An 11,448-nucleotide genomic window follows, 5' to 3' on the forward strand; every position below is an offset into this window, starting at 1 on the left:
TGCTTTTGTCTAGAAAATCCTTGGCAGGATTGCAGGGATTTTCATGAGAGCTGAATAAAATATTGTAAAGAGGATTAAATACGCTAATCAAAATATTCTGTGAAATTGGTCAAGGAACTGTGTTCCTCACAAATCCATAGGAGTTTGGGAGTTTGGTTGTTTTTTTTTTTTCCTTAATAATTTCCTAGCTGGCTTAATAGCCTGTGATCATATTGGAAGAAAAGAGATTTGTTTTTTAAGGAATGTGTTTGGAAGAGTGAGGAAGAAGAGTAAATAAGAAGCATTTTCTGATTACTTTCAATCTGTAAATCATCCGTTTGTCCAGTGCAAACATGGCAAGGACCATGACTGCCCACAAAGGAGGCAGTGTGAAAATGAGGAAAAGGCAGTGAGAAAGGAGGGAGGAAAACAGAGGTGAGTGTCCCTGTGTTGATGCCATCTGCCAGCCCTCTGTGCAGCTGTTGTTGATCCCTGGGGGATGCACCAACACAATGTGGCAAAGGCAGCTGTGGACAGGACCAGTCAGAAAAGGATTTTCCACAGTTTATGCTTTTTACTCATTTGGATGGCTGCTGTAGGTTTCACTGGAGCTGACTTTCATGAAATTTGTGTCTGTTTATTGGCATTTATATTAATGAGCTAAAAACTGTTCTCCTCTGAGGAAATGCAAAAGAAGGTGTGCTTATTTCTCCGCAGAGTTCCTACCTACTCCCACCAAGACTGTACTCTGTAGTGTGCTAGTAAACTGTTAGTAGGACAGTTGTAAGTAGTGTCTATTGCTGACTTCATTCTTGCAAAATCCTGGCTGTCAAATATGTTGTGCTTATTATGTTTTAAGAAGTCATATTGAACATCTTAAATGAGCTATTTACCTTCTGATGCAGCAGCTGGCTCTCTTCTGGCTCTCCTGTTCCTGTTTGTCCTTTTGGCAGTATGATTTCCAGGCAGTGAAGGCTAGATAAAGTATGTTCGCATGAAATTTTGCTGTTAACTTACAGTAAGTCTGAACTGATGCAGCTGAAGTTGGTGGAGACGCTGAAATTGAAAACAGAAGTCAGTCATCTATAATCAAAAGTGACAGAAGGGATGAAGAGTCGCAAGTACTTACAGCACCACTTTTCCCTCTGTGTCTCTCACTTACATTACCAGTTCAAGACCAAAGCTGGTCTGTCTTTCCAGTCCTTATGTCCTTATCTGTCCAGGAGACATATTTACAATAGTGGTCAGGAGAGCCATTTGAAGGTAAGAAGGAATGGAGGGCTGGCAGCAACTTCTATATTAGACATCTCCAAACTGCACCTGATTTTCCCCTATGTCCCAAAGAGCCCAGAAGGGCCTCATGGAGCGCTGCAAGGCTCCACATTCTGCTGTGAGGATAAGGAGAGGGCTTGGAGTGCAAATCACCCCGTGTTACTTGCTGTAGATCTGTTCCTTATCTGTTCCTAAAATCTGGCAAGGATGCATTTGGTACAAACTAGGGAGGTGGGGGGATGGTAGCGGGGTGGGGAGTGGGAGGTGGAGAGTGGCTCTGCACAGGGAAGGTGCCTTTCACACTGAGAGGCAGCCACTCTGTACTAGGTTAAATCAAGGGAACAGTCTCAGTGGTGTTACTTCACATTTGTCACACTGTTACTCCTCACCTTGTACCCGGGTTCCTTAGGAGATGTTATCTGAAATGACCTGGACATGGTTCAGGTTTTAAACCAGTCAAGAAAGAGAGCTTAAATTAATGCATCTTTGAGTTGGAAACACATTTAAACCAGAAAGAAACCCAGAAGGATAATGAAAAACGTTCCCCCCTCCTCTTCTATACCACATCAGATTGACTAATCCTCTGTTATGTGGCTTTACTTTGAAACAGATCATTCTCGTTGCAACACGTTTAATGCTGCCAGCCACCACATGGTTATTTGGCAGCTATTTAAAGCTCAGATCATATTACTCTGTCGCAGTGCTAGGCACCCATGTTCCAACTGGTATACAACTGATCTAAAGAGAAATCAGCTTCAGGTTTTGTTCTCTGAAATTAAATGTGACTGCATGATCTCTATGATCCTTTTCCCCCCCCTTTTCTCCTTTTCTCTCTCTCTCTTTTTTTTTTTTTTTTTTTTTTTTTTTTTAATGCATTATTACTTTTTGGAACATTTTGCTAGCACCACAGGGGAAATTCAGTTAGGTTGTCAGCCTGATATAGTGTATTATCAGACACGTTAGCTTTTCCTCCCTCTTACATTTTCTTAAGAGCTTATAAACCACAGAGAATAAAAAGTGCTAAATAGAATTAAATGACCTGTCAAGGGTAGATATAGTATTTGTGAATGACTTAAAAAAATTCCAGCAGCTTCAACCACTCCAGTCTCTCTGACTCTGCGTTATCTTGAAATTTGGCTTCTTTCTTTATTCCTCCAAGTAAAGCTCTTTGATGATCATTGATCTTTGATGATTCTGTCTTGAAAAGGACTAATTTTGTCTTCCCATATTCAGTCCAGAGTGAGATTTTGTAGCAGGACAGGATATCTTTATGAGATTTGAAATAGATTTGAAACCTGCTTTTAATATCATAAGACTAATCTTGAATTTTACAAAACATTGAACAAAATCAAGAAAAGCTAATCCCAAGAAGAATTAACCAATAAATACACTGTATTTAGTAGGTAATTTAGTTATTCTACTAATGGAGGAGAATTTTCAATGGAAAAGAAAGTGACCGATCCCATACCCAGTTCATTGTGAACTCTGATAGATGTATTAAATTCAGGAGCTGGAGTGATCAGCTTGCATTTAACCTCTCTCAAGAAATAAGGCATAGTGCTTTCAAAGAATCTGCAGTCAGTCTTCATTTGGAAACTGAAAATTTTTATGCACTCCTTTTTTTACTCCTATTTTCCGATGTCCTGCACATTTGTATATCATCATCCTCCCCCCACTCCTCTCCCCTGCAATTATGAAAAAACCTTTCCAGGGTTTAAATCTTTGCCCTGAACTTTAAATAACAAGTTGCTAGTCAAAGCAATATGTGCAGCACATTCCTGTATGTTCTGGGACTAGTACTAAGTAGCTTGGTTCCTTGGCATGTACATCGCATAATCTAGAACAAGACCACTCTTTCAGCCTTCCCTGAGAAGCAGGCTTTAGGGAGGGAGGTGTTATGCTTCCCTTGAAGCACCTCATCCTTTGAGGCCCTGCTATGCTGCACACAACAGTCCAGCATGTGCCTGGTGCTGAGATGAGCCTGAAGAGCTTCGTGAGCTGCTCCAGGACCCACACATGGGACAGCTTAGTATGCAGTTTCCAAGACATGTCTGTGTGGCAGTGCATGTGAACAACCACCTTGAAAAAGTCGGCTGAAGTACTGTACTTTGCCAGCTGATGGTGGCTGTGCCTGTGGTAAGACAAAGAGAGGGCCAAAGAGAAAGGGGGAACAAAAACCTGGATTATGCTCTCTGCCTTCCCCAAAGAAAAAAGGTCCAGTGTACCAATGCTGTGGTCCTATCACTGTAGCTCCAAATGCCTGTTATATTTTTGAAGTTGCACAATACCCCAATAATTTGTGGGTTTCCCCAATGTTAGCTGTGCCTGGGAAAGGAGACTGATGTGATTCAGAACAGAAAGTGGTATGTGTAAGTTGTAACTCTTTAGCTGGATTGATATACTACTGTATCAGAAAAGCTGTACAGAGTTTCCTATTTCCTTGGAAGATTTTTCTGACTACCTCTCTGTATCGACAGAGAATACAATCCATGGGAGGCACTTGCCTCTAGTATCTATCAGAAAATAAAAGTTCCAGCCTGATTAAAAAAAAAGCTAACTCCTATCAGCTCAGTTTTTCTAGCTCTAATGAAAACCTAGGAGGACTTTATTGTAGAAATGATCCTATAGAAATCTGTCACAAGGCAGTGACATACACACTTTAAGGACAGGATCATGATGGTTGGTTCTATTGCACAACACCCTCTTATAAGTCTAACCTGTGATTCACACAGTGACTATTTTGATAGCCTTTCTGCAATAAGAAGCATTACTTGTAATTCAGATGTATGGGAATATTAAGTAATTATATTCCAATTATGAATTGTAAAAAAGCATGTCTGACATTTTTTTCTCTGCAGAAAAGAACCCAAACAAACTCGATTCATATTTCAATGGCAGTGAAATACTCTTCAGATTGCCCTTGGTAATCTGTGTCTGTATTTCCGCTGCTCCAGTGAAATGAACACATCCATTGAAGACTCTGCATGAATCAGCTATGGGCTCTTTAATTTGTTTGAGAGCTTCTGCAGTCAGAGTAGGAAGAAATTCATGACCTAGAGAGTCCAAAGCAGAAGCCCCAGTTAGAAGTTAAGGCCCTACATCTTGGTCTCTGAAACCCCTTGATCAGCCGTTTCCTTGGGTTGTTTGGTCAGATCCTTATTCCACACACACGAACTGCCTGCTCAGTTGTTGCTGGTACGCCTGTATGCAGGAATATCACAGTCGATGCAAGAATTGTCTAAAAATGCACAATAACAGAAATAGATAGGGCTTTGAGAGAGCAATTTATCAAAAAGCATTTGGCCCACACCAGCTTTTCAGTGCACTTGGATCCTGACAGTGAAGAACGCCAAAGGTGAGGCTTTTAAATTTGGGAAGAACACTCGTACTGTATCAGCATCTAACTACTCCAGCGCTAAGACAAATGGTTGGCAAAACCAAACTCTCCCCTCACGAGACTGGGACGCCCGCCAGTTTCTTCCTCTGTGAAAGGGAGAATCTGCATGGTGTTTGTTGGGATTTGTATTTGTTGTTTATCTATGAGGGAACACGGGCAGCATTCACGTCCCCTGTGCAGCCTGCCGCAGACAGCACGGAACCCCCTCGGCTGAGCGGCGCTCGCTCTCGCTGGGCCGCTCATTGCGGCGGCCTGGGGCAGGACGGCGGCGGATCTTGGCGAGGGGATGTGTGCGGCTGTGTGCGGGCCGGGCAGCGGCGAGCCCGAGGGGGGCCGGCAGAGCCGCGGGGCCGAGGCGCGGGGTCCCGGGAGCGGTGCAGGAGCGGTGTCCCGGGAGCGGTGCTGGAGCGGGGTCCCGGGAGCGGTGTCCCGGGAGCGGTGAGGGAGCGGGGTCCCGGGAGCGGTGCGGGAGCGGTGCAGGAGCGGGGTGCAGGAGCGGGGTCCCGGGAGCGGGGTCCCGGGAGCGGTGCGGGAGCGGGGACTGCAAGGCGCCCGGCCGCCACCGGGGGGCTTCATTTCCCCTCGAAAGGAGCTGTGCCGGGAGCCGCTTCCCGGGAAAGCGGCTTGTTAGCGCTAATGAGAGCCCGGCTGTTCTGCTCCCGCGGCTCAGCGTTTACTGCTAGCTCACGGTTTAGCCATTTAAAGGCATCTCGGCCTCCCTGTTTATTTTGAGGGTCTCACGTCTGTCAGCCTTCACCGAGTAGAGGCTAATACACTTCAGCACGTTTTACCCTCCGCGGAAGCCTTAATAACAACCAAGGCCATTAGTGGGGCAGGACGGCCCCAAATGCTGGACTAAAAGCTCTTTCCAGCCTGCCAAGCTCCTGTGGCTGCGGTGCTGCTCTACTTTTTGCAGTAAATGGGTGCTTCAATAATTTCTTGCTTAAATAATTATCCATGAGAGTAATACATATTAATAACTGTAATACGTTGGGGTTTTTTTAAACACTTATATTCATTCATAAGATCTCAAAGTGCTTTATAAATGAGGTCAGTGCAATTAACCCTATTGAACCACTGCTGCGAAGAAATTCCAGATGTGTCCATAAACTGATGCTGTCACTTGGCATCAGCCAGACAAATGGTCCTGTTTCTAGCACCTTTAATCCAATCTGGAATCAAAACCAAAACAGCGGAAAGCTTCCATATTAGATAAGGGTTTTGGTCACAGAAGCTGCCATTGCCTTGAAGGGAGGAAGGAAATAGCCTGGAAGAATTTGGAAACTGCCCTGCTGTGCTTAAAGTGGTTGGGGATCACTGAAGAACTGAAATACGGAGAAGCAGCAGTTGGCAAAAACTGGAAGAGGTAGTAGTGAGGAGACTGAAGTTTCTTAAGTAACATGTAGCTTAGAGAGCTGTCACAATTTTTGAGAGAGACTCCTGCCCTTCCTTGGAGGAAAACGTTCCCAGTGATCTGAAAGAGTGAGGGGGCTAAAGCCCTAAAAGGAGGCCTCCAATTTTAGAAATGTCTCTCCTCACCATAATCCCTCCACTTTTATAACATTTTCTACGTATGACATTATACGAACTGCGTAACTGACAAATCCTTCATTTGCATTAGATTTAAGTGGCTTCCCTCCCATCGCTCCTCACGGTTAAAAATACATTACAGAAATTACTATCCTGCCTAGGAAAATGTGTGATGACTCTGGTGTCTGTCGTTTATTTCTAAAACATTTTGGCACTTTTTCTCCTGAGTTGTCTTTTCCCTTCAGCTTCGAGAGGGGGAAAGGAAAGTGCAGGGTTAGGGCAAGATTTTTCCATTTCCCTGGTGCATGCATTCATTGCAGCCCACAAGCCAGGCATGATGGAATCTAAATGCTGGGCAGGAGCAGTGAAATCCTCAGGAGGAAAGGAGAACAGAAAGCACAGAGAAGCCACAGTTTGGGCTGCCATCACAATGACCGTATCGAATCAGACCAAAGGTACTGGCCCAAGATCTTTTCTTCCTACACTGCTCAATATTTACAGAAAGAGTGTCAGCAAACAGCAAGTGGAGCATGCCCTTTCCTTTCACATGACCTTTCAGCTCCTTCAAAGGGGAAAAAATCAACCCTGCTTTCACCTCCTTGCTGCATGGGCTAAATTTGGCCCTCTGCATGCAAGCAGCCCTCTGATGTTCTTCACTCCTTTCTCCTGCAGGCCTACAGCTGATGCTCCAGTGTCTTGTCTCAGGGGCTGTTCTTGTGGGGTGTTTCTGAGCATTAATCATTCTGCAGACATCCGTTCTCCCTCTGATAAGAACCTGGCTCAATCTGTAAGGAAAGGAGGGGAATCAATCTGCCTGATTGCCATAGACCCTTCATTTTGCACTGCTCAGCCCCTTGCCAAGCAGAGCAGCAGGGGAGTCTCCGCTCAGTTGCTCCCAGCAGGTGTCACTATGGAATGGGAAAATGCAATTCCAGGGCTGGGAAAGAAGTCTGGCTGCAGGCGGAGCATCCTCTGACATTGCTGCCGAGGTAGCATGCCACTGTGTCCCGGAAGCTTTCATAATTAGATCTGAAGCAGACATGCTGCCACCCTCTGCTTTCCCTCCTTTTCCTCCCTTCATTGCAGCAACAGTAATAGCGGGTTGGGGGAGATTTTGGTTTTTTTAAAGGCATTGCTTAGCAATGAATGCAGAGACACCCATCTTCATGGATCACTACCCTGTGTAGTAACGCAGCACAATAACATGTAAAGTTTCCAGAACTGTTGGTAATTACTGATAAGCCCAGTTCAGCTCTCAGTTACATACAAAGCTGGGTAAACAATGGGAGGAAAAAATTAATTAGAGCCCATGTTTGCTAAAGCTAGCTAGTGATTCCATCTGATCACGTTCGTGCTCCTTTTATTCCCTTTGCACAAACATTTGGGTGGTCAGGATTTTCTAGCACCTAGGTGTGCAGGGAGAGCTTTAGTCCGCACAAATAAAATCTCTCTAAGGGTATGGGCCCTTCTGGCAAGTGCTTGCCTGTGCTCTGCCCTTGTGTTTGCATCTGGGAGGCTGTTTGGAGGCCTGGGAAGATAGAAGTCAAATGGTCAGTTCTCCCAGGCAATAATGAGAGTCTATATATCAGCAAAAACAATGGGGAAGAGAAGAGAGGAAAAGAATGAATGCACGACAGTGGGAAGGACTCATCTGGAGATATTTCACACGTGTCTTGACCCCAGAGTACCTTTGTACAGTATGTCTTCTGTGACAGCAAACACAGACTATGTGAATAGGCAGAGAGGAATTCACCATCTCACAGAAAGTTCTTCTTAGGCATGCTCTGAACACACTGGTGATGTGAATTGGGCCTGGCTTGGATGGCCTCACTTGCTGGGAAAACTGAGGTAGACTCAGTTCTTAAGAGTTTTATCCCAGTGGGAAGTCTCAATAAGTGCTATGCAGCAGCTCCAACACTGTATGGGCTCTTTGTCCCTCGCTGACTCGTCATCAGGGACTCAGACAACTTCTGTGTGTTCAGGGGGACTGAAGGTGTCAGAAGATTCTGCCAGGGCTCTAAAATCCATGTTGTCCTTTATGACTGGTCGAACCCCTTGCTACGGTTGGTCTGACTTATTAACATCAAAGCAGGACCAGTCTTGAGGAGGTAATCAGAGCAGATGACCTCCAAATGTCCCTTCCAGCTGAAATAACTCTGTAATTCTATTAATGTGGGGTCATATTTGCTTATCCATATCCTTGAACAGTGCCCTTTTTTTTTTCCTGCATACCATTTACCACTTTTATGCAGAAGCAATGCCTATTCCTTGCATCAGAAATCAGGAATGTGATCAGGATGAATGTGACATCTCCTCAACTGATCATAAATATTGTGTGCATATTTCCCTCTTCTGCATCCTCAGAGAAACTCAGATAAATCTGCTGGTGAGGACCATGTTTGGTCAAGGAAAATCAGAGAAAGGGCTTGGGTGCCCTCAGCATCATCTTCTCACATCTTCATTCCCCAAAGTGCTCCCTCAGAGTCAGTGCATCAGTGATTTCTTCAGATTCATCTCCAATGTGTAGCAACCAGGTCAGGCAATTATAGGTATGGCTTGATGTTTTGCTGTGGATGAGCAGTTTGGTGAGACCTGGCATCTGCTTATACTCATAATGTGTTTCTCTTCTTGTGAAGAAATGCTTGGCAGATGGATGCATAAAATCGTACACTTAAGTGCACCCCTTTTATTGCTGTTGTTCATGATCTGGTATGCAAAGCTGTGCTTTATGGGGTGTTGGGAAAGACTCAGATCAAAGCTAATGTGATTTACTCATGATACCTTCAACAAGAAGAGGAGTTCAAAAGATAGGAAATCATCTATGAAGACAATCAGACTTCACATACCTTTTCCTGTTGGGATACAATATAAAAATGGGTTCCGGGCAGAGGCCTAATATCAGCCTCTCCTTTTCCCACTAGCACATTGGACAACAAGGACCCCATCTAACTTTGCCTGTAGGACCTCCCCTTGGCCTCCAGCCACAAGTATCTGCCCTGGCAGTATGCTTCTAAAACAAACTCACAGTGTGTGAATGTAAATAAATTCTTCCCTCTCCCTGAGACACTTACAGGAAAGAAAATATCCCTATGTTCTAATTTTTAATTATTCTGAATACAGTAGCTGGATGTAAGCCATTCTAATTAAACTGCAAACTTCTTTTGTAGAGAGCTCAGATGTTGAAGAAATTGATGTCAAGCATTACACACGTCTGTATCATTTTTACTCATCTTTTTAAATTCCACTGGCATAGAAGAGTAGCAAAAACCACCACCAAACTCCAAAACAAGGCCCCCAAATCTGTTTGCTCTTGCACTTTGGCTGTCCCTGGGGTCTTAATGGAATTTACAGAACTGGGAGCAGAGCCTGACGCAGGGTGTCAGCTGGCAAATGTGGGTGGTACTTGGGTGTCAGATAAAGATTCATTTAGAAATGTAGCCGAGGAGAAGGAAGCCTCCTTCTGTACCCAGCACAGCCCCTGCAAACCACGTGTCAAATTTGGTATCGCATAGTGAGCGAGTGCTTGGCAAGGTGTTCCTGGTGCACAGGTTGCAGAGGTGGTACTGCTTTAACACACATAATTGCTCTGGGTGTCCAGCAGAAGACCCTGAGACACTTTGCTTGCTGTGTGGCAGAGCCTGGCCCATCAGCCAGCCGAGCTGAGTCATTTGCTCAGGCTCAATTAGCAGGTTCAGGCTGTGGATGCAATCCACACTGACCAATCCACACTGACTGCCGTGCCAGAGCACCAGTTGCCCCCAGCAGCTAATAATATAGAACTGCAAAGTATAGTTAATTAAGTAGGTACAATTTATTCCGTGGTGTGTTCCCTACATGTGAAATGGTGTGTGGTTTTCTGCTGGTGGTGTAGGCTGTTGCTCCCAGAGTTGTCCCTTGTCCCTGTTGTCAGGTGCTGATTCCTTCTCTCTGCTCTGTGCCAGACTCTGTCCTTCACCTGGGTTCAAGAGGTCATAACTAACACCAAAAATGTAAAGTCTTCTTTAGAACTAGACTCTTGGGGAGTCTGGACTTTGGTTGGTTTCTATTTGGTGTCTTTTTCCTTCTAACCTAGGATCCCAAAGATCTAAATAGTCATTCTCTGCTGTTGGAAAACAGGCTAGCGTCAGGATTTCTGTGAAAGCTTCCTGCTGATCACTCACTCTCATCCCCACCAGAGTTTTTCTAGAGCACTGATACACACAGCAGCCTAATGCAGAGATTCTTGGCTGGCTTCAGTCGTTCACAGAGGCAGGGAGCTATGACTTATATGTGCAAAGGATATATGGGAAGAACTTTAAAAATTGAAAGGTTCTTGTTTTATAAGCTTCCAGTGAGTCCCCTTTCAGAGAGAAACATGTTTTCCAGACTGTGCATCATGTTTGAATGAAGTTACAACTGCATTGTTAGTTTGGGGTGAGGAGCGATGCATTGGTGCTTTATATGGACACTAAAAATCATTAAAGAAAAAACAAAATCAAAACAACATAGGAGTAATTTATGAATGATTCCTAGTCATCTGAGGACAGTGTGTGAGCAAACCTTGCTTTCTCCTCTGTGTCTGCTTGCTACAGCAAGTGTTTGGCAGCATCTGCCATTTGTCTGGGTCAAGGTGAAATATTCATTTTGTTTTGAGGAGGAATCAATCATTTTTACAATGCATCTCTCTTAAAATTTTGTTCTTAAGTTGCAAAGAAACCTTTACTGCCACACTGTAAACGAGGTGTAAGTCCACTGAAATAAACTCAGACTGGTTTAAGCAGAGACCAGAAAACACTAATTTCCTTTTAAAAGGAAAGAAAATAAAAAATCAACTAATAAACCAAACAGCAAAAACCTGGGAAAGACAGTGAAAGATAAAGATATATTTGAATGACCTGGCAGTTGTATCTACACCAAGAACCATTTGTTCATTAATCTATTCTTGCTTTGCCAACATTGTTTAGCAGATAGAAACCAAATTCTTCCAACTTCTCTGTCATTTGCTGCTTCTCATCTGCATTCCAGTTTGGAAATCAAACACTTGGCTCTCCCTCTGCTGTGGACATTTGAAAGACTTCTGTTGTGTTCTCTTCCTTGAGGTGGCTTCCAGTTCAAATGGCAGTGGACAGACAGATAGGAAAGGTTAAATGGTTAATTTGCACAATGGAATTACTAATTTCAGGAGAAAATAGAAGACCATGAAGCCTGTGTACTGGGGATGTCACTTGCAGGGACAAGGAAGGCATCCAGATGCTAGTGAAAACTGATGGACACGTGAAGGACACAGCCCT

Source organism: Catharus ustulatus, chromosome 2 (assembly GCF_009819885.2).
Source record: "Catharus ustulatus isolate bCatUst1 chromosome 2, bCatUst1.pri.v2, whole genome shotgun sequence".
NCBI lineage: Eukaryota > Metazoa > Chordata > Aves > Passeriformes > Turdidae > Catharus > Catharus ustulatus.